Source organism: Hippopotamus amphibius, chromosome 1 (assembly GCF_030028045.1).
Source record: "Hippopotamus amphibius kiboko isolate mHipAmp2 chromosome 1, mHipAmp2.hap2, whole genome shotgun sequence".
Classification (NCBI taxonomy): domain Eukaryota; kingdom Metazoa; phylum Chordata; class Mammalia; order Artiodactyla; family Hippopotamidae; genus Hippopotamus; species Hippopotamus amphibius.
Genome location: NC_080186.1, coordinates 188,482,577 through 188,505,528, shown reverse-complemented (window position 1 = coordinate 188,505,528; position 22,952 = coordinate 188,482,577). Strand labels below are relative to the sequence as shown.

Below are 22,952 nucleotides of genomic sequence, written 5' to 3'. Positions count from 1 at the left end.
TTTTGGGGAGGCTGATTCTGTTCCCCTTCAGTGGTAAATAAATGAAACTCTGCCCTTATGGAGCTTACAGAAGTGAGGGGACACAGATAATAAATGCACTTAAAAAAGAATAAGCAAGTAAATATAAAATATTCCACCTGATGAGAAATGTTATAGAGAGTTATAGAGGATTAAAGGGAATGGGAAGGTGGGGGCAGGCACTGTTTTATATAGGGTATAAGAGAAGACCCAGAAGAGAGAAAGGAGTCAGCCCTGTCAGTATCAGTGAGAAGAACTTTCCTAGCAGTGGTTGTAGCAAATACAAAAGGTCCTGAGATAGGCCCATGCCAGGTGTGTCCAAAGAAGGCCAACAAAGGAGACAGAAAATGAGGTTAGCCTATTATTCGGTGGCCAAATCAGGAAGATCTTGTAAGTCATTGAAAAGGCTTTGCTTTTAGTCTTCACGAGATGGGGGCCATTGAGGACTGATTTGATCTGTCCCAGGTTTTTGAAGGATTAGTTGGAATTCTTTTTTTAAAAATAGACTCTAAGGGGGCAAGTGCAGAAAAGAGAAGACCATTTAGAGAGCTGTTGCAGTAATCAAAGTGAGAAACGATGGGAACTGGACCAGGAAGGTCGTGGTGGAGAGCACAGGAAGTGGCCAGTTCTGGGTGAATGTTGAAGGTAGAGCCATCAGGATTTGCTGCTATATTAGACATTATATGTAAGTGAAAGAGTGAAAGACGACTTCAAATTTTCACAGACTTCAAACAATGATCTTCCTGTATTATTTTCCTCATAAATTCAGGTGACTATAAGACACTTTCCAATGTTTTATTTTCTGTAATTCTAGTAATTCAAGCATGACTGTTTCAAACTATAATGAGCCAAATTAAAGCATAACATGTAGTGTTTTTTTTTTTTTGCTGGGAGCCTACTAAATGCTGAGAAGCGTACTAGTGACAGAGCCAAGAGCAGATAGTGCACCGCTGCTCCTGGCACTGGCACCTTCCCATACTAACCGTACATTTCTTGTAATGGAAGAAAATAAAAGAAAGTAACCTCAAGACCTCATCTGCAATTTTTTGCCTTTAATTGGACATAGGTTTTCCAAATCAGATACGTATCTTTAAGAAGGATACCTTGCAAATAGTACCCTAGGTCACAGACTCATTGCTTAAAAGAAATAAGTAAAATTAAATATATGCATAATTTATAGAGGGTTATATTTTCCCCCCCAGGTCTCTAGTTTTATGACTTGTAGATTAAAAGAATTATTATTTACCCAACATAATAACTCAGTAATATTGCTAGTTAATAATTCCAGTGGTTTATGTCTGATTCTTGGAGGTTTAATGTCATCTGTAGAACTAAAGTGACACAAGAGAGAATTTTGTTTAGAATTTTGCTATTTTGTTTAGTAAACAAAGGCCATTTCCTTCTAATGTAAGGTTTTGCACTGTAAGATAAATTTACCTCTATTATAATGAATATCAAATTTTTATAAAATAGCTTAGAGACAGTAGTTACTGTTTGTGGTCTGATACACTTATTTATACTTCTTGTGAATAGATATTTGTATTATTATAGAAAAGAAACACTTGCCCATTTTGTGTTCTCAAACTGACCTTTTAATATTGAACATTTTTATTGCGCGGTTTGATTTGCTTTTTTATGGGAAAGGAAATAGTGCAAATTTTCTATGAACATTTTTCAGAGTACTTTTCAAAAGGTAGGAGTGTGATAAATATCTGATATGTGAATGAATAAGTGGATAGATTAATGAATAAATGAAATAGGTCTTATCTGCTGTCCAAAGTACTGATCGAATGCCATTAGATGACTAAGGACTTTCTAGAAAAAGAATCCTAAATTGTTTCACCCTTAAATGTTAATCTGCCATTTTTATTTTTCACTGATTCATTTCTTTATATTTCATAGACAAAGAAGTAATTATGTGTGATGCAAACCAGTATGTATTGTACAAACAGACCAAAATTCTTTTTCTGTCATGAGTCAGAATGAAGGTTTTAGGATGCTCAGAGCATTTTTTTGAATTGTTTGAATGTGATCATCCCAGAGTTTTAGTGAGACAGTATCAGTGCTCTTCTCCGGATATTGTCATCCTCCAAGAGTCACAGAAGGTGAATACTACCCTGCTTCAATCCATTTTTCATCTAACAGTAGTTATTTGTTATTGACCCTTTCCTATTGCAGACAATAATCAGGGCTTAAAAAAACAACAGTAGTGTATAACATGCCGGAAAGTATTAATTTTTAACATGTACTTCAAAATAATTTGGCAGCAAACATCAGATGTGTTATTATGTATTAGAGAGCTCAGCAGGCACATATTTCATTTAGCCTCTTTCTCCCTCACGTGCCCTCTGTCCATTCGTTGTGTAAATAATGAGAGAATATGAATGGTATGGCTAGAATAGCGCGGAGGTACTTAGCTCCTTGCCATTTAAGACCGTATGTAATGAGTAACTTTAATTCTCAGTGAATAATATTTGTCTCTTCATTCTTAAAATTCCCATTATGCCTCTTTAAAATTAGGCATCTATTTACTTACATAAATTAATGAAGGAATAAAATTAAAATAATTATGTCTGCTATTTGAGAAGTTTTAAAACTCAAGGCAGGACATAACCATATGACATGATATACAAATAATCTAAAAACCTCTGTGAAACCAAATGAAAACATAACTGGTATGTAATATAAATTCATTCTTTTTCTAATCACTTTGTGCCATATTATAAATTTTAAGACTGTTTTTCAAATATATATTATCAAAGAAAAGAAAATTATAATTTTCATATCAAATTTATACTTAAACGCATATCTTAGTAGAAACAATTATTGAGGTTTCTATATTTTTGCTTTATGATATCATATAAGCTTGCCTGGTAAAATTCCTCAATTTATTCATAATTTCCAAAGCCTCTCTATATTCCACAGGTTAAATCAACCCAAAACCATGTATTGAATGCCTTCTTTGTAAAAGACCCTGTTTAATTATGCTCTCTACTCTCAAGGAAAATGAGAGAAGTTAAAGATATTTGATAATTTGATAAAGAGTACACTGGGGGAAGGGAGTGGACAAGAAACAAGAATAGGATTTCCAAAGGCCTCTAATAGTAGGGATTTAAAAAAAAATAGCATACAGCAGTCTAAATTGCCAAAGCCACCCAACAGGTATTGGGGTAATTTATTGGATTTCTTTTACGTGACTGGCTATAGTAAAAGCAAGCTTAATTCCCAAGGGATTTCCAAACTGACCTTTTACCATATTTAGCAGAACTTAAAAACATTTTACTTTTCCCCTTCTAATTTTATTAAGAATAAAATAATTTTAAGAATACTTTATCCACTTACTTTGTAAGCATCTGGGTATTGAAAAGCAGTCACAGGGCAAGTGTTCCATAATGTTAGTTCAGTTGATGTCACATATTAAGTACTTTCTATGTGTCAGGCATGTGGTTAGTGTTTGGAATAATAAATTGAGCAAATCAGATGAGGTCTCTGTCCTCGAGGAGCTTAAAGTCTAGTGAATGAGCCATATATTAACAGAATGCATTTTAAAGTGGGAGATGGCCCCATCCTGAGGTCGTGGAAGGCATCTCTGAAGAAATGACATTTGAACCAAAAGTTAAGTAACTAGGGAAAGATGGAAGAGGAGAGAGGAAATAGTCAACTGGGAGAGAGTGACTTGGAGGTGGGAAGGAGAACGGCCTTTCAAGGCAGTGAAAGGTAATCAGACGATGAGTAGGTTAAATACCGGCCTGAGATGCAACTAGAGAGGTAGCAGGGGCCAAGACCCTGTGAGGTAGGCCAGCTGCAGGAGGGTAGTCCTGACCCTGAGAGCAGTGGAAGCCGTTGTAGGGTGTTTTTCCTTTGTTTATTTTGTTTTCAAAATTTTTATTGGAGTATAGTTGATTTACAGTGTTGTGTTCATTTCTGCTGTACAGCAGTGTGAATCAGTTATACATATACATATATCCACTCTTTTTTAGATTCTTTTCCCATAGAGGTCATTACAGAGTATTGAGACGAGTTCTCTGTGCTATACAGTAGGTCCTTATTAGTTACTATTTGTAGAAGAGGTCACATTCATGATCCATGCAGATTACTCTGGCTGCAGTGTGGAGACTGGACTAGAGGGAAGAGTGCATGCAGGGACAGGAAGATTTCAAGGAAGTTAGTATCAAGACATCTTCCATGTTTCTGCCATGTGCAGCTGGATGATAGGTGTCTATACTCAGGAAATACTGGAAAACAGGCAGGGTTTTTTGGATTGTTTGGTTTTGGGGTTTTTTTTGGGGGGGGAGGGGCTTATGGATGAAATAATGAATTGCATATACCTTTTCTCTTATTTTTCTCTTTCCATTTACAAGCCTTTATTTATTTAGAAAACACTACAACATTGAAAAAGTTTTGCCTGATGTATTTATGTCTGTTGGTTTTCTTTTCTTTATAAAAGAGAGCAATTAGCTTTTTCTCCATCTTTATTAACCCCCTATTTTTGAGCTGAATTGAAACCATTTTATAATATATTTGAATACCACTTAAGAAGGAACATTTAATGTAGAAGGGCCACTGCAGTTTTCAGCAGTGCATGTTCTTCCTGTTCATCGTGATGCCGTTTGCCTGTACCCTTCTGGGAAAAGCAGACAGGCAGCTTTCTGATCTGACCTATCAGATATGCTGCCTCTCCTTAGCATGAAACCTTCACATTTTCGTAGATATCTGTGCCCAGTTGATTCATCTGCCTGTCTTTGCTGATCCATCGGCCTGTCCAGCTGTCTTTCCCAATGCAAGAAAACATGGTCATGGTCTAGAATCTACTAGATTTTGAGAATAGATAAGAATAGATTTCTGTCACTGCTGAATCTGAAACCAGCCTGGTGGCCCTGGAATACAGTGCTTATCTTCTGTGAGCTGATCTGAGCGCGGTTAACAGTTGCAGAGTTAATAATGTGAGGGGCTTGTTATATCACTGCTGGACTGAAAAGTGGTTTACTCCCGCCTGCCTGAACTTGATCTGCTCTAGCATCTTCTGCCTGTGTACCCATGACTTGGACATATCAGGAGTCCTCAATTAAGCAGGAAGAAAGGATACCAAAAAAGTGTGAATTTTTATATTACAGGATGAGAAGGTCTGAGAACCACCACTTTCAAACAGTATCTGTTGAAGGAAATCTCTTTTCACCTATTGGGGCATCAGAAGTTTGCTTAAATTTTTTATTTGAAGCTTTTCTCTTTGAATTACTCAGTTCTTCTTCTGAAGTTGTTTAAATATTGTTGCTTTAAACATACATGCATGCACAGCAAAAGCTGTGAATCTTTTGCTATTTCATTCATGTTAAGTCCTTATTTCCATCAGTCGCACAGAACCTGGTACATAGGACAACTAAGTAATGTGTGTATTAAAGAATCCAATGTAAATTATTAAGGAACCTTAAAATTTTTGCAGCACAAAATATACCCAGTTTTTTAAAATACAATTAACTTGGTAGAAAAAAGTAAATTTCCCTTATTTGCTCCAAAGAGCATAACGTACTCAAAATGTTATCTAATGCTAAATTACTTAATATGTAACAGTAAAGCCATGGGAAATAAATAACAGTGAAACAGAACATGAACATAGAAAAATATATCATCAGAGGCATAAGAATGGCATCTCTAAGATAGTGTTGCCCTTACCCTTTCTCAGTGCACGTGGTAATGATGGCCCGGAAGTCTTTTGCACACAGCGCAGCCATGTACAGGCACTGGTGGGTGCTCCTTTCCCTGCCCACTGCGTTAATGTTCCTCCCTTGGAGGTACAAGGACTTGTCATAGGATTGATTCCATAAGCCATGCATGAATGCAGATGGCACCGCCAGGGAAAGTTCAATATCACTAATTTCTTTTAAGTTTCTTAATAGCTATCAGTTATTAGTTTTTTCATTTGCCACTTTTGAATTGTGCAACACTACAGACGTTCATATAGACAGAAGTAAACTTTTCTTCCTACTCCTCCTTCCTTTCTCAAGCCATGTTTGTGTACTTTGTGCAGATCATACTCTGTTAGTTCTGTTAGGAAATTCTAAAATAAGAAACTCCCTTCCAAGGGTTTTTCCCCTTGGAAAAGAACATGTAAGACATACGTATGCAACCTGCTTCTCCTCCTTCTCTTCGTCCCTGTTGTCTGTTCTGTGTGTTATTATCTTCCAAAATGAATGTCTTGTTTCTCCAACTACATTGTTAGCTATTTGACTGTTTCCTTCCTTCCTGCTTTACTCCTTCCCGTTTTGCTATCCTTCCTTCTTCTACCTGCTCAGTTCTTAATAAATGAGCCAATAGATATTTGTTGCTAAAAATGAGTTTAATTCTTAACTATCATTATAAAAGATTATGAGAGTAATTAGTTATTTTAATGTCTCAGGCCCTAACATAGTAGCCACTCAATACTTGTTGCTGCTAATGAAGATCTTTAATTTTTTTCTAACAGTATTAATAAAACTTTTGAACACATAAGACTAGGGAGACCAATGAGGCAAAATATTACAAAGGCATAAATGATAGTAGACCTGGAAAAAAGATGGAAAATTAAAGACAGTTTATGATTTATTGATAGGATTCATTTATCTCAGACCCGAATTGAATACAGATGTTTTCCAAGTAATACTATCATACATATTAACCAGCCTGGGCAGTTGTAAGTGGAAAAAGGCTTACATGGGCATAGCAAAGTAAGTGGCACATAAACGAAGTATCTCTACATCTAGGAGTTTTGTGAGATTCACTTATAATAATGGTTTTCTTATATTCAGGTTATTCACCCTAAGATTATGAAAACACTCCAAGTTATTTTTAAGCATCTCTATAAGTAAGGTTTATTAGTACTCTACCAGACAGATTTTATAGGGTTTTTGCCTGGAAAGACTCCTCTGTTTTTTTGGAAGGATTATTATTTTCAGCTTCCTCTGAGTTTTTGTGGTTTGTGATATTTTTATTCTTACAGTTTGTAGTTAGATGATTTTTCTTTATAATTCAAAATTATAAGACTATACCATACAAAAATATGACTATAAATTCTTCCCTTTTCTTCCTACTCCTCCTCCTTCCTTTTTCAAGCCATGTTGGTCTACTCTGTGCAAATCATTCTCTGTTAGTTCTGTTAGGGAATTCTAAAATAAGAAACTCCCTTCCAAGTGATTTTTCCCCTTGGAAAAGAACATATAAGACATACAAATGCAACCAGACTGTAACACAGAAAATGATGATTTGCAAAAGAAGTCAGAGAAAGTAGTTTGAATTGGGGAAACATGACTTTCATCAGGTTAGATGAATGAGCAAGAGAAAATGTGTCAGGACCCTGAGTTACAATCTCAGACTAACGGTACTGTTGTCCTGAAGAGGTCGCCACACTTCCAAAAATGCTTAACCTGAATTTAAGAGAGATGAAAACCTGTGAAATATGATTTTTACCAGTTTTCTTTGCTGATAGATGTTGACAAACAATGTAATACTGCTGATTGTAGGTATCAGTTATAATGGAATTGTTTTAGCTTTAGCCTTGGTAAAAGCTTTGACTGCTCCTGTTGCTTCATAGATTTTCTCTTTTCCCTTTGCAAGGAGAATGCTCTGTCAGATGATCAAAAATAAAACAGGAGTGTCAGCAAATTGCTTTATTTCTGTTTGCAAGTATAATTTGACTGTGTTTGTTATGTAAAATGTTAAGAAATTAATCACTCTTCCAGTTCTATAGCATACCAGACGAATTAAATCAAATCTGAACCAAGTTATTTGTTTAAAATGTTGCAATTTTGCCTTATTCTGAGAAACAAATGGATATTCACATTCTACTTGTGCTGATGTCCTTGATTGTAGGCTGCCACCATATTTCAAGATAATTATTACTGGTGCATCCTGTCTTCACACACATAGACCATTTGCGTTGCATTTTGCCTTTGCGATGTCACTCTAAGTAAAGACAAACACATAGTTTGAGTGAAGACAAATGGCATTTTAAGCATAATGTTATTTTCCACTTCTTCCTCTTGTATGAATGAAAATTATTCAGCAGTTCAGAGGAAGGACTTAAGTGAAGTAAATAATGAAAAAATACATCCATATGTCATCTTGCTTTTTAAAAATGTCAGAACAGAAGATGAATGGAATTTTGAGGTTTATGATAAAAGATTTAGCTGCCTTCTGTCAATATACATCAGAACTCTTGGATGAGAACCTATTGTGAAACAGTTTGTCCAAGCTTTTAGGTTTCCATTTTATCTACCATGTGGGATTTTACATTTATTTTAAGGGACTTTGTTGACAGTGCTGATTCTTTCTCAGGTGTAGTATGTTAACTCCATTATGTGCATAATGTTACAAATGCAGAAAAGTTTTCTTCCCTCTGAGGTAGCATCCTGGGATTTTTCAGATGCCGGAAATTTTGCAATAATTAGCTGCGTATTATTTTAATATCCTCCCTCAATAGTGAAATTTGATGATAGCTCTGCCTCCCAGTCACTTAGCAAGGGACTTCGCATCAAGTAGTAATCACCAAATGTTTATTGACTAAATGATAATGTGATAACATAAATAAAAATTATTTATAAATAGTGAACTATGCAAATAGGTAATGTTATTATTGTATAGGATCAGAACTAGAAGCTATTTTGTTGAAATAAAAGTAGGGAAAGTATTATGTACTCTTTGTGGAGTGTATATACTCAGGTATATCTGACGTAGTTCTTAAACCCATGAAAAACATCTTTTAAATGTTTTCTCCTGATCTTCTTCACTTAATAACATTGCATTCACATTTACTTTTTAAATTAAAAGCTGAGTAATTGTTTTGCGGTGTATGTAAAGACTGAAGTTTAATACTTCGATCAATGACTTCTAGGCAAAAGAAGGTTAATTTACATTTTCATCAATTTTTCTTTTAGCTAAAGAACATTTTAATCTCTCAGTCATTTCAGAACATCCCGGTCAGTATCTCTATAAGCCCATAAGTTACTCTTGTGGGCTTATGTTAGCAGTGATATTGGCCAGAAACCTTTCAAAGGAATAGAAAACTAGGTGCTTGGCAGTTTTCTTTATCCTTGTTATAATAACCACTTTGAAAGCTTTCAGAAACAAAACGTAGGGGGAAATTATTGGCAGTATTCTTCCATTCAGTGCCTTGTACAAAATGCCAATAATTCATACAGAGTATGAACGCTTTGTGCACTGGTGAAATGGAAGTCATTTTTCACTTACATTAGATGCCTATGTAAATTCCTAAAAAATTACTGTGTGGATTCTCCTCCCCTCCTCTGTATTCAGAAAGGCATCAGTTGTCCTTAGAAGTATAACACCTGTCAGCTGTAAGATTTTGCTCTGTCCTTTCTTATAGACTTTTTTTAGTGGTTTTCTTTACTACTGTCCTTGATGGACAGCAGCCTTCAATTGAGATCTCAGAACTGACTCTGAACCAATTACTTAACCTCTTGTGGGAGAAAAGCATTTAATAGGAAGAAAATATAAGATTAGACATGTGAGTTCTCCTTTTTAAAATTATTTATTTATTTATTTGTATTTGGCTGCATTGGGCCTTCATTGCTGCAAGTGGGCTTTCTCTAGTTGCGGCGAACGGGGGCTACTTTTCGTTGTGGTGCGTGGGCTTCTCATTGCAGTGGCTTCTCTTGTTGCAGAGCACAGGCTCTAGGCACACAGACTTCAATAGTTGCAGCATATGGCTCAGTAGTTGTAGCTCACGGACTTAGTTGCTCCGCGGCATGTGGGATCTTCCCAGACCAGGGATCCAACCCATGTTCCCTGCACTGGCGGGCGGATTCTTAACCACTGTGCCACCAGGGAAGTCCCATGAGTTCTCCTTTTAAGACAAGTTGTAGGGAAAGTCTTCAAGGAAATTTTTTTTTTCTTTCAGTAAACTTGCTGTTCTCAAGATCCTAATACCTCAGGAGATAAATATTTAGAATTATTGGCTGTATTTTCCTCTTATATACATTAGAACCCTATATATAAAACAATGGATTCAAATGATTGTGCACCATTGTTTGGATAAATATATAACCATAAAGTAAGAATCACTGTGAAAATAGTGATTTAAACATCTTATAAATTTACATAAATGATTTTCTGTAAATAATTTACTAAGCTTCTCTTAGAAGTGAATTATATTCAAAGACTGTAAAAAAAATCTGCAATTAAGTTCAGTATCTCCTCCTACTACAGTCAGTTTTTTTTTAATAACATAACACCCCCCCCACTCATATAACAGAGTTTGTTAAATTGGGATAATACTAGTACTTACAGAATTTTGGTGAAGGTTGTGTTTAGCACAGTGACTAGAACCTAATCACTCCATCAATGTGAGTTTGTATTAGTAGTAGTAGTATTGTTTTTGAAATGGTAAAGTAGCAGACAAGAACTACTGGATTTCTTTTTTAATCTCCTGATATACTTCCAAAATCTGATATTCCCAAGTGTTTTATGTTATAAAGCATCTCATGGAAGACTGTTACTTGAGTTGTAGCAGTTTTAGGGTAACGGCATCCACACATTTTTCTTGATATCCTTGTTCCTAAATTGGAAATTCTTTTTAGGTATCACCTCCAAGACTCCTTGTTCTTCTGACTTGTCAGAAAGGATGAAACAGTGAGGGCTCAGACTGCTACATCCAGGGATGGCTCATTCATTTCTTAGTGCTCAGAGCCTCGTATCTACAGTGGTTGTTTCTTTCCTGATGCAGCCAGTAATTGACTCAGTTCCAGAAACTGTACTTTCAATCTGAGAGATTCCCTGACCTTTATTGAATTCTCTATGGATAACTACAGTTAAGTGCTTGGAAATAATTGCTGTTGTACCTTTAAAACATCCACCATGAGGTCTAGGATAGCTACTGAAGTCCAAAGGGGACTTCCTCTCCCCTGCCTTGCACCCAGTTGTCTAGTCATCTGGGCCCCGTTATATGTATGTTCTGAGGTAAGGGCCCTGCAGGTTCCCACGCTTGCTAGATCTTAAAGCAGTTCAGCCTCCATTCCTCTTGGATGGGCTAGAGCAACAGGACCAGTACTCCCTTCTTTTATCCTCTGTTTACTTATTCACCTTATCCGTTATATAAGCAGCTACCACACAGAAGGTGCTTTAAAAAAAGAGAGTTTGAGATCTTAATTTCAGGGCTCTGCCCATCCAAACCCAAGCATGGACCAGGAAAATTTTCTAAGTCAGAGTTATTGGATAATTTTCATTTTCAATAAAGGGATTGGTTAATGAATAAGAATTCATTTCCTATACCATTTCTCACAGCTACGAACACTTACAGTTAGTAGAGCAAACCTCCTCCAACCTAATGTCTACTTTCTTTCATTTTGCAAACACTTACTGGAATGTTAATTTTGTGCAAAGCTTTGTATTAGGTACTGGTTGTATCACTCCTTGTAATTATATAGCTTATAATCAGGGAAGGTAGATAAAAAGGTAAACACATAATTAGGTATTCACTAGTTGTGATAAAAGCTGTGATGGAAGCAGACAGGATGCCATGGTGAAAATAAATTGTATGGAAGTGGGAAGGGAAAATGTGCTTACATGGGGAATCTTTCCTGATTCCCCACTCAGAAGTCCTGATTCAGAAGTCCTGAAAGACTTCTGAGAATTCTTCATTTTGGTGAAAACTGAAGAAGTTAGTAGTATGAAGTTTGGGGAGAACAGGATTCCAGGTTCTGTTTTGGAAGGTCACTAGGGGGTCCACCAACCAGCCGAAAAGATTATAATAGCCTCTTACCCTTTCACATACTTCCAACACACAGAAACCTATTCATAACCCCTGAATTCTTAACTGGCAAAATTCCAAGGTAATTTTTTTTTACAATGTTTTAAATATTTATTGGCATCTGTTATATGCACTTCCATTTAATCATGGTTTATCTTTCACTATAGTCACCTTGGGGAAACAAGAAGGCTTTGTCACACATCTGTATTGAATGCCAGTACAAAATTCCAAATACAGATCATTTTAAGGTTATCTGCCTTTGGGGATTATCTCCGCTACTATTTTATTACAACACATAATGAAGACTTGTGTATATATTGTGTGTTTGTCATACCTAAAATAATAATAGGTTATTAATGTTAATCCATACAAAGCATGCTTCAACTGTTTTTACATTTTCATTCTTAAAGATTACTGTTTTAAGAACGATATTCCTAATTAACTGTATTAGGAGTCATAAAAAGTGAAAATATCCTTCATGGTTTTATGTTCAAACCTAATTTTTACATTTCAGGAGGGACACAGAATCAGACAATATTTTCAGAAGTAGGCCCCTGAAAACAGTACATATGTTCTCTAAATAACAATTGTTATTTCATAATGGTATTAAAATGCTAATTTAGGTTCTTGCTAATTTTTTCTCCTCCTCTCATTTCAACATTTGCTCTTTATAGTATACATAAACTGATAAATGTCATGTTAGAGTCATTCATTATTCATTGAATAAGTAAGTCCTTACTGTGTACAAGGAACTATGCTACATGCCAAAGGTATAGATAGATAATGAAATAATTCATGCATGTTACCGATCTGTGGGCTTTTTTTTCTTCAGTATACTGAATATATACTAGCATTAGGTGACTGTAAAACAAGCAGATTGTTCATGCATTCATTGTTGCCATAAATTTTAATCACTTTATAACTTGTATGTTACTATGTTATGAAGGGTCATTGCCAGCAAGAAGAAATAACAGTTCTTTTACAGACCAGACATTTTATCTCTTTTTTTTTCCAGTACTGTTTCATCCATGTTTGGTTTTAACTTTTCCCAGTTTTATTGAAAGCTATAAATCAGAAATTTTATAAGCGTCTAATTTATCATTTAAATTGACATACAAAATATAAATGCGGCCTAGCCAGCTGCAGGGCAGCAGTGTTGAAGATTAAATTTATTCTAGCATGGACAAAGAACATATATTTCCTCACCCTCTCCTTCTCTACCCAGTTATTGGTTACACAAATCTTTGTCATACCTTTGTGAGGTATACAATTTTTTTATGAGAGGAATACAGATAACTATTTTTTAATTAATTAATTTATTTATCTATTGGCTGCATTGGGTCTTTGTTGCTGTACATGGGCTTTCTCTAGTTGCGGCAAGTGGGGGCTACTCTTCATTGTGGCACACGGGCTCCTCATTGTGGTGGTTTCTCTTACAGGCTCTAGGCATGCAGGCTTCAGTAGTTGCAAGGCATGGGCTCGATAGTTGTGGCACACGGGCTTAGTTGCTCGGCAGCATGTGGTATCTTCCTGGGGCAGGGATCTAATTTGTGTCCCCTGCATTGGTAGGCGGATCCTTAACCACTGCACCACCTAGGAAGTCCCCAGATAACTATTTCTTAATTATGGAGTAGTATACTTTAAGTTTTTAGAGCTTCAAGCTTAATTTTTTACATGTAATCATGAACTTTGGCATATTGTGAATATCTGTATACACTACTATATATAAAATAGATAACTAATGAGAACCTACTGTATAGCACAGGGGACTCTACTCAATACTCAGTGGTGACCTAAAAGGGAAGGAACTCCAAAAAAGAGGGGATACATGTGTATGTATAGCTAATTCACTTTGCTATACAGCAAAAACTAACACAGCATTGTAAAGCAACTATACTTCAATAAAAATTAATTTAAAAAAAGACCACTTTCAATTGTCAGTTTTGCAGGCATGAAATAAGTCTTCATCTTAATAAGGCATTCACAGTAAACATTTTTAGTATCAATATGTGATTTCAGACTATTGTCTTTGGCCTCAGTGATGATGTTTCTAATTCACATTTGGGAGTTACTTAGTAAAAAGCAGGAAAAATGCAGTTGGAAAAGTTTGTCACCATTTGGATGTTCACTGTTTTTATTGTATGCATTTCATCATGTGTATAATCTGTAATGTAGCAATGCAGAGTGAGGGTTACAAGTATTATGCTGCCCACACTAACATTCAGCAACATCTATCGGTTAATCAAGCATAAAGTTCTAAAGTATGTGGATGATAATGTATTAATAAATTCATGTATTATTCAAATGGATTGTAATTTTTATTTTAATATCTGGAGCATGCATCCTATTAAAACTGAAATGTAGTTTTGCTTTGGAAACTTTATAAAATGATTCTAAAGTATATCTAGAAAGATAAATATGCCAAAATAATGAAGAAAACATTGTAAAAGCAAAAGGGATGAAGAAAATTCCCATTTGTGTGTTAAAACATTTTATTAACCTATAGTAATTAAAACAGTAATGTGTGAGCATAAATATATACAAAAACTTTGGTGAAAATAGAATATAATGTCAAAAATACACTAAAGTATAGATAAAGATTTAGAGTACAATAAAAGTGATATTGTAAATTAGTAGGAAAACATTTATTTTAATTAATGGTGCTGGAACAATTAGCTAACTATTGGTGGTAGGACTGGGATGAGGGCAAAGGAGTGAAGGGAAATACTCACACTTAATTTTATTACGAAAAGAACTCAGATGGAGAATCTTAATAGTCTGTTAAGGTTAAATAATTATTATTGGAAATATGGAAAATTTGTAACAACATTTTAATGCCACAAGTACGTACCTTAATATTCTCATTAATTCTTCTAAAACCTTGCATATCTGTATATACTAACATTTATTTTTTGCTTGTTCTGTTTAATGCTAAAAGTAATATATTAAAGTTCTCTATTATTTAGTAATTCTTTCAAGACCTCCTTGAATTTCAAGGCTCTTTACCTTTTATTCCACTGTTGTGTACTTCCACGTAGCAATCAACCAGTCACTGCTAAACAGAAACCTGTAAGAAAAGGTTTGAAATAGGTGTGGTAAACTAAAGCTGAATATTCCATAACATATAAAGAACTCTTAAAAAGTAGCAAAAAAAGGAAATAGAAAAATGAGCAGAGGATATGAACAGGCCATTAATTTAGAACATGAACAGGTTTATTAATTTCTAATAAACATTTGAAAATGAAGAAATGTAAATTAAAACAATGAAATACCATTTTCTGCTATCAGATTGGTAAAATTTTTTTATATCTTTCATTCCTATTATTAATAAGTAGAGAAAAACACATTCTCATATGCTTTTGGAAGAGGTATACATTGGTACAAGTTTTTTGGATTCAAATTATTAAAATGTACTAACCATCTGTAAGAATGCACACCCTTTGGGACTTCCTAGGTGGCGCAATGGGTAAGAATCCACCTGCCAATGCAGGGGACACAGGTTCGAGCCCTGCCCCAGGAAGATACCACATGCCGCGGAGCAGCTAAGCCCGCGTGCCACAACTGTTGAGCCTGTGCTCTAGAGCCCGTGAACCACAACTATCGAGCCCATGTGCTGCAACTACTGAAGCCCGCTTACCTAGAGCCTGTGCTCTGCAACAAGAAAGGCCACCGCGATAAGTCTTCACACCACAACCAACAGGAGCCCCTCCTCGCCGCAACTAGAGAAAGCCCGTGTGCAGCAACGAAGACCGAACACAGCCAATAAAATAAATAAATAAAATAAATTTAAAAAAAAAAGAATGCATGCCCTTTGACACAGCAATTCACCTCTTAAGAATTTACCTCAAAGCAATAATCAAAGAAGACATAAAAAAATGTTTTGAAAAATATAATGTTTTGGGTTGTCTATCATATCATTGTATATAATACCTAATTTTGGGAAACATCCTAAATCTCAACATATAGCAGATCCTACTTTTACTATTAATAGAGATAATCACAATACTAAAGTTATGGTCTGATTTTATGGAAGTAAGTTTGTATTTTTTATTTACGCATAAATACTTTAGGACATTTAGCAATGGATTAATAATTGTGGATAGGTTTTCTTTTTTTTACATTTATACTTATCTCTGCTTTGAAAATGATTCAGTGGACATACTTTATAATAAAAAAAATAAAGCCATCTCCATATTTTAAAAATGTTGAAGATGATTGAAGATTTTATACCATAGTAATATCACAGTCAAAATATATTTGTTTAATAAAAAATTTGACATTTAATATGAGACATATATTTGATGATCTTTAAGTGATTTTTTTTTAACATTTTGATATGTGAGAGATCAGTTTTCCCATAATGAGGCTTTTTTATATTCCTTCCTCTTTTTACTATACTATCCTAGCACTTATCAAAGGTGACAAACTATAGTCCTCTGTTAATTTATCCATATCTTCTATTGTGTCCAAAAAATATGTAATATGAAGCACTGTGTTATTTACAATATTCTAGTACCCACATTAAAAATGTAAAAAGGAAAAGGTAAAATTGATTTTAATAGTATAGTTTATTAACTCAATATATTAAAATTTTTCTCATTTTAACATGTAATTAATACGAAACTTGTTATTGGGTATTTTACATTCTTTTGTTGTACAGATTTTCAAAACCTAGTGTGTATTTTATGCTTAAAGCACATCTCCGTTTGGACTGTTTCAGATGTCACATGTGGCTGGTGACTGCCATACTGAGCAGCACAGCATTAGGCTGTTAGGGAGTCCAACTCGAGGATGGAAGATGCCTTAGAGCACTGGGGCGGGGAGGGTGGGGAGGACTGGGGCGGGGAGGGTGGGGAGGACTGGGGCAGGGAGGGTGGGGGGGGAGTCAAGGAAGGGAGGGAATACAGGGCTATGTGTATAAAAACAGACGCTTGAACTTGGTGTACCCCCCCCCCCAAAAAAATTAAATAAATAAATAAAAAATTTAAAAAACCACATCTCCTAATTAATTCTATTTGGTCGTAGACACTACTAAAGTAGTTTAGAGCATGTCTATGGCTTTATATACACCAAATTCAAACAGAAAAATAAATAAATAAATAAAGTCTCTGAGGATCAGTGCCTGATAAGTGTCTGGAGCTTAGTAAGCACTTTTAATATTTAAATCTGCTTCCGCAGGATTTTTTTTTTGCTACTCCTAAATTCTGTAGTATCACTTCCTCTGTTGTACTTTGCATTTACATACCTATCTCCCGTGATAACTGTGTGCTCCTCGAGAAAACAACCATGTTTTATTCAACTTTATATCCCTGATACAGCAGATGTTCCATATGGGTATTGGAAGGAAGTTGGAGAAGCAGAGAAAATACTAATTTTTTTATTTCAAAGAACTTTTTTCTCATAATTCAGTCTCTCAAAATATTATGTGTTAAATCTCACAAGGTCAAATAGAATTATATAGCACTTAGCAATAGAAATTGAAAACCTCAGCTTTTCATTTATTGGGTCTTTAGATTAAGCCATGGCTGATTGCTGATTATTTTTTGAAGATCACTATGGGTTAGAGCTTCAATAACCTTACTTAATATAACTCTGTCCCATGTTGAATAAATTTACAGAGGTCTTCCCTGTCAATCCTAATAATCCCCTGCTGTAACATAAGACTTTTCTGCTGTGATCTTCAGTGGAGACAGACAACAGTTGGTCAGCATTAATCATATAGTGAGCTTTCACTTTAGTAAAGTTACTTACTATATTTTACTTCAGTTTTCTTTTTCCAAATTATAGAATGCCAATTTTTTAACATTTATATCATAGAATTTTTAAAATATATTTTTCTAATAGAAAAGAGGAGATCAGTAATGTGTTTATTTATTGGGTTTGTGAGAGAACTTCTCCTACATAAATGAGGTTATAAATGAGTACTAGTGAGTACTTTTACTTTGTCAGTAACAAAAACTGAGCAGCCATCAAATGCCAATATGATGTTAGTTGCTCAGAGCAAGAAGTAGTCTACATTTGTGCTCTGATATGCTCTTAGCTAATGATTTTATTTTAGGTAGGGGCCTAGGAATCATTGTTGAGCATGTCAGTGTCAGGCATATTGCTTATTAGAATAGCTAGATAAGTAACTTAAAACAGCTTTGCTCTCAGATCCAGCCCAAATCCTGGCTTTGCTACTTGTCCAGCATCTCTCAGTCTCTTCTATATGTTACCTATCTCATAAAATAGTGGCAAGAATTACATGAGAAAAAGGTGTCTGAAGTACTTGACCATTTATTGCATAAATATGCAATAATCAATTGCTATTATAACTATCACTAATATTATTATTAAGTTTTCTTTGAAGAATCAACAAAACATCCTTCTGTCAATATTCAAAAACAAATGCTGTTTATCTTCAGAAACTTAAAAATTATCAAAAACCTGAAAATGAACTAAAATAGGCAACTGGTAGTAAGCCAGATGCCACATTTGGAATATGGACTGTGACTTCTCAGTCTTTCCTTATAGGAGAGATGCAACAAGCTAAGGAAATTCCTGAAAGAACAACTAACATAAGTATACAGATAAATTGCTACCTCAGGAAGGCATTCATTTGTTCGTTCGCTTAGTCTAGTAAGTGCTTTATTACGTGCCAGGCACTATTCTAGGAGCTTGGGGTATGTCAGAGAAGAACACAATAATGCGCATCTTACAATGTTTCCAGTTAAATTCATACTTTTAGTCTTAACCCCAACAGGCTCTCCTGTAAGGCCAAACTGGGAGAAGAGTAAGCTAGAAATAGGTGGAGCCAGGGTAAGAGGGTCATCTCTTAAACGGTCCCAGGACAGAAGACCATCAGGCCAAAAGCCAGTGCCCAGTGTCTGAGGAAACTTGTGCCCTTAAGTCTAATTCAGGTTGAAATTGATATCCAAGAGGGCTGTTGGTCTGTGGGGAATGCCAGGCTGTGGGGAATGCCAGGCTGTGGGGAATCCAGTAAAAGTTGGGAGGTGAAGAGGGGACAGGCAATACTTACTGAAAGAGAAGAGTGACAGCTTAGAATAAAGCCCAAATGGCAGCTTCTGGTGGAAGGGGACTGCCGGGTCACTTGAGCCACAGCTGATGGGAATCAAGGATAAACACCAGGCTCTTCTTAGTAGGGAACTCAAATTAAAAATGAACCAGTAATGGAGACTGACTGTGTGGTGGTTGACAGAAGAGCCGAGGGAAGGTAGAAGCCTGCTGCTAACTAGCCAGAGCATGTTTACTCCTATGTAATTTCTGAAATGATTTTTATCTAACATGTATGGGTCATTACATAAGATGTTTACAGTATTTGTTGGAAATCATTCATACTGGAAATTTCCATTTTATTAGAAAGAAAATATGAGTGTTGTTTGGGGGGGAAGGGTTGTCCAGCTTGATAAAGTACATATTGTAAATTGATAAGTTTGGAATTAACTATAAGTGAGAAAGAAGTCAGTAATTTCTTGGCCTTCATTTCAAAGAGTGCCCCTCTTAAAGAAGAAAAGGATTATCATGAAAATAGCAAACAGTGTCAGAAAATTCGATAATGTGATTCAAAGACAAATAGAAAAATTCTGCCTTAACTATTAAAATTCATCCTACAGCAGCAGCAGCAAAAACAATTGAAGTATCAGCCAAGATTATTGTTAGCTATTTTAAGAACTGTATTTCTAAATATTGATAAATGATAATAGTTTGGTGACTTTGGCTGTTTTACTAGAAAACTTCTCAAAGAATAGTAAAGACCACATTTTAAAAAATGTGTTTATAGGTAGTTTTAAATTGGAGAAATTTTATTTGATACTGTGTAATTATCAAGGTCTTAAAAATGACTATTAATATATCTGAGATAAAAAGAAGGCACAAGTTATCTTCATTTGACTATTTGAAAAATTAAAGCAAGACCTTGTCAAGGAAAAATGTTGCAGTCTCTGTCCTCTCCATTTGTCTAATGATTGTTCCCTAGATCCAGATTTATGTACCCAAACTACAGTCACTATACTTCCCATCAGTCAACTAGTTTCTCTGTAGTGTCTGCTGTTCTCAGCACTTTTGTAGGGGCTGTAAATAAAGTTTAGTATAAAAGATTGAATCAAATGTAGCCCATAGTCACTCTTAAAAATATATTTCAACTCTGATATTTGTCCTTTTTTTTTTAAATTTATTTATTCTTATTTTTTGGGGGGTACCCCAAGTTCAGTCATCTGCTTTTATGCACATATCCCTGTATTCCCTCCCTCCCTCGACTCCCCCCCACTCTCCTCTGATATTTGTCCTTAAAGATTGGTATTTTAATCACAGATGTTATTTTTACCTCTGATTAATCATTAGACCCTTAATAACATAGCTAAAAGATTTGACGAAAACATCAGGAATAATTTTTCTCTCTTCCTAAGTTGTTATGGTACATAAATAATTTTTTATTTTTAAGGAAGTGTATTAGCTCATGAATGTCTCATTTCTCTCATTTGAAAAAATAAAATAATGTTTCCTATAGTTCATTTTCTTGTGAAATTGAAACATGGAAAAGTACCTAAGTATCAAAACTTCTCCATTGAGTTGGTATAATAATAAAGCCTCAAATACTAAAAGAAAAGTTCCACACTATGTAACATTTTTTATCTTGATTAGTCTGTAGTGCTTTAAAAACTAAACACAAAACAATGACATATCCAAAATAATCAGTTACAGTTTTATTTTTAAAAAACAGGGAGATAACCACATTCAAATAAAAGTCAATTGAATTTCTTTTAAAATATTTATCAAAATTAAGTGGGTAAAGTAGGAATATAACATCAAGATTATAACAATCTTTTTGTTTTTTAAATTAATTTTTATTGGAGTATAGTCGCTTTACAATGTTGGGTTACTTTCTATTGTACAGCAAAGTGAATCAGCTATACATATACATATACCCCCTCTTTTTTGGATTTCCTTCCCATTTAGGTCACCAGAGTGCATTAAGTAAAGTTCCCTGTGCTATATAGTAGGTCCTCATTTGTTGTCTATTTTATACATAGTATCAATAGTGTATATGTGTCAATCCCAATCTCCCAGTTCCTCTCACCTCCCCATTCCCCCTTGGTATCCATACATTTGAGGTTTTATAATCTTGATGTTCTTCTTCTGTCATTTGTTAAAAATGATTTTAAAGGGCATGCTGATATATCCTCCTCCTCCCTACTCCAGCTGCTTAGAGGCCTGTCCCAGACAGGTAACTCAGATAAGATTTTGTTCTTATAAATTTGAGAGTTGGCTCTCATGCAGACTTAAATTTGGTAATTAAACCAGATAGGGACTGTGGATGCTTCTATTAAAAGCAGTTCAGCCAGGAACTCTGCTCAACAATTAAGCCCTAATAAGAAGGACATGTAGTCTCTATTCTGGTTGAGTTCCCATTCTATTTTAGAAGGAAGAACAGTATACACGCATCAGTGAAACAGATGCAGTCACTATGAAAGTGTCTTCCTAGAAACAGGGTTAATGCACAGGAAGAATGATTCACACTGTCTGAGGACATCAAGGACATCTTCGTAGGGGACATGGCTCAGAGATAGAGTTTTAACGTCCGAATGGGAGGTCCCGCTTTAAACAGCAGAGGTTTCTTTCATTAGATTGTGAACTTCATAAAGGCAGAGACCATGTATAATTTTTTTCACCACTGTCTCTTCAGAGCCTATGTAATAGTGCTTAGGAAGACACTGCTGTATAAACCATGTGAAGAGAGGAGAGGGCATACCAGGCAGAAAGCTAATCATCTACATTAGATGTTCAGGAAACCATAAATTGTGAGTGCCCTTGGAGCAAGTCAGGACAGCTGGGAGAACGGTTGGAAGTAAAGCTGGAGGGATGATAATAATCTCATGCGGTGCTGTGGTGCCACACGCTATTTTAAGCGCTTTATGTATATTAACTCATCTAATCTCTACAAAAACCCTTAACGAATGTATCGTTATTATCCCTCCACTTTGATAAATGAGGAAACTGAGGTACAGTGAAGGTAAGTCATTTGCTCAAGGTCAGGTACCTCATTTTTAGTGCAGAACAGTCTGGCTCCAAGTTTTCACTCTTAATGGTGTATTTAGTTTAGACATACATAATTGTCATTTTTAAACTTCAAAAATGGTTAAATATCAGTAATTTTAAATGGTTAACCTAATGTCATGCAGAGAAATTTGGATATTGTAGCTAAAGATGGAACGTTTGAAGGGCTTTGAGCAAGGGAAATGAGATGAAGTTTATTTGGGTCAATGAACTATGGCCTCCCTGGCTTACCATACACCTATAGATAGGACACAACAGAGGCATTCTCCAAAGTTATCCATGACTCTCCCACTCCAACCCTGACTTACCCCATTTCTTTGTAAATTGGCCTGATTCCTCACCCTTTGGCCGTCACTGTCCCATGGACTTTGGCTGACACCTTGCTGTGTCTGATGACTTCTGCCACTGCAGGGTGGAGTTCTAATGACTAACACTCCAAAGTAGAAAAGAAAGCAAAGAAACTCTTTGTAAAGCTCTCCTTTACAACCATACTTCCTTCTGCTTGGCCTTGGCCATCCCAGATTTACTCATGAAGCATGTTGATACAAGACTGGACAACAGATAACTTGAGGCATAAGAGATGAAAAAAAGAACACATACATTAAAAGAATGTTTTCATTGGATCTTTTTCAGTTTTGTAGTTTGGAAATGTCTCCAAGTATGAATAGCACATACATACCACATATGAAATAATTTTGGAATGTTTCTCACAATTATTCTCTAGGCCATTATCTTTTGAAAGACAATCTTGAGAATAGTGATAGCAATTATATTTATTTAGATCATTATAGCTTACAAATTACTTTCATAAACAGATTCTCATTTGATCCTCTTAGAAACCAAGGGAGGTAATTATCACCATTTTATAGGTGAAATAACAGAGGTTTAATGAGGATACATGTGCTTTCAGAGCTTCAGTCTAGGATTCCTAACCTTCAAATATGTCCTTTTTTCACTACATTGTAAGATCTTTCCAACATCTATAAATTTAATAAATCAAAAGAGTGTTTTATTAATACTGGATAATAGTTCAAAAACTTGGCTATCTAGTCCAAGCTTTAACTTAGTTACCTTTGTTGTGTTTGTATAAACCAAATAACCTCTCAACTCTGTGATTCTTACTAAGGTAACCTATAGTATTTTT

General features: G+C 35.2%; 1 protein-coding gene and 1 long non-coding RNA gene across 11 annotated transcripts in view; one reads left to right on the top strand and one right to left on the bottom strand.

The window, feature by feature from the left end:
• Positions 1 to 22,952, top strand: part of FER (FER tyrosine kinase) — a 460,601-nt gene that overhangs the window by 355,602 nt on the left and 82,047 nt on the right. The gene's annotated exons all lie outside the window — the stretch shown is intronic.
• On the bottom strand, positions 9,918 to 15,556 carry LOC130854999 (uncharacterized). The gene is made up of 3 exons (XR_009054205.1): positions 15,393 to 15,556; positions 14,762 to 14,822; positions 9,918 to 9,929 (listed from the first exon to the last, which is right to left on the bottom strand). It is a non-coding gene; the product is annotated as an uncharacterized LOC130854999 (long non-coding RNA).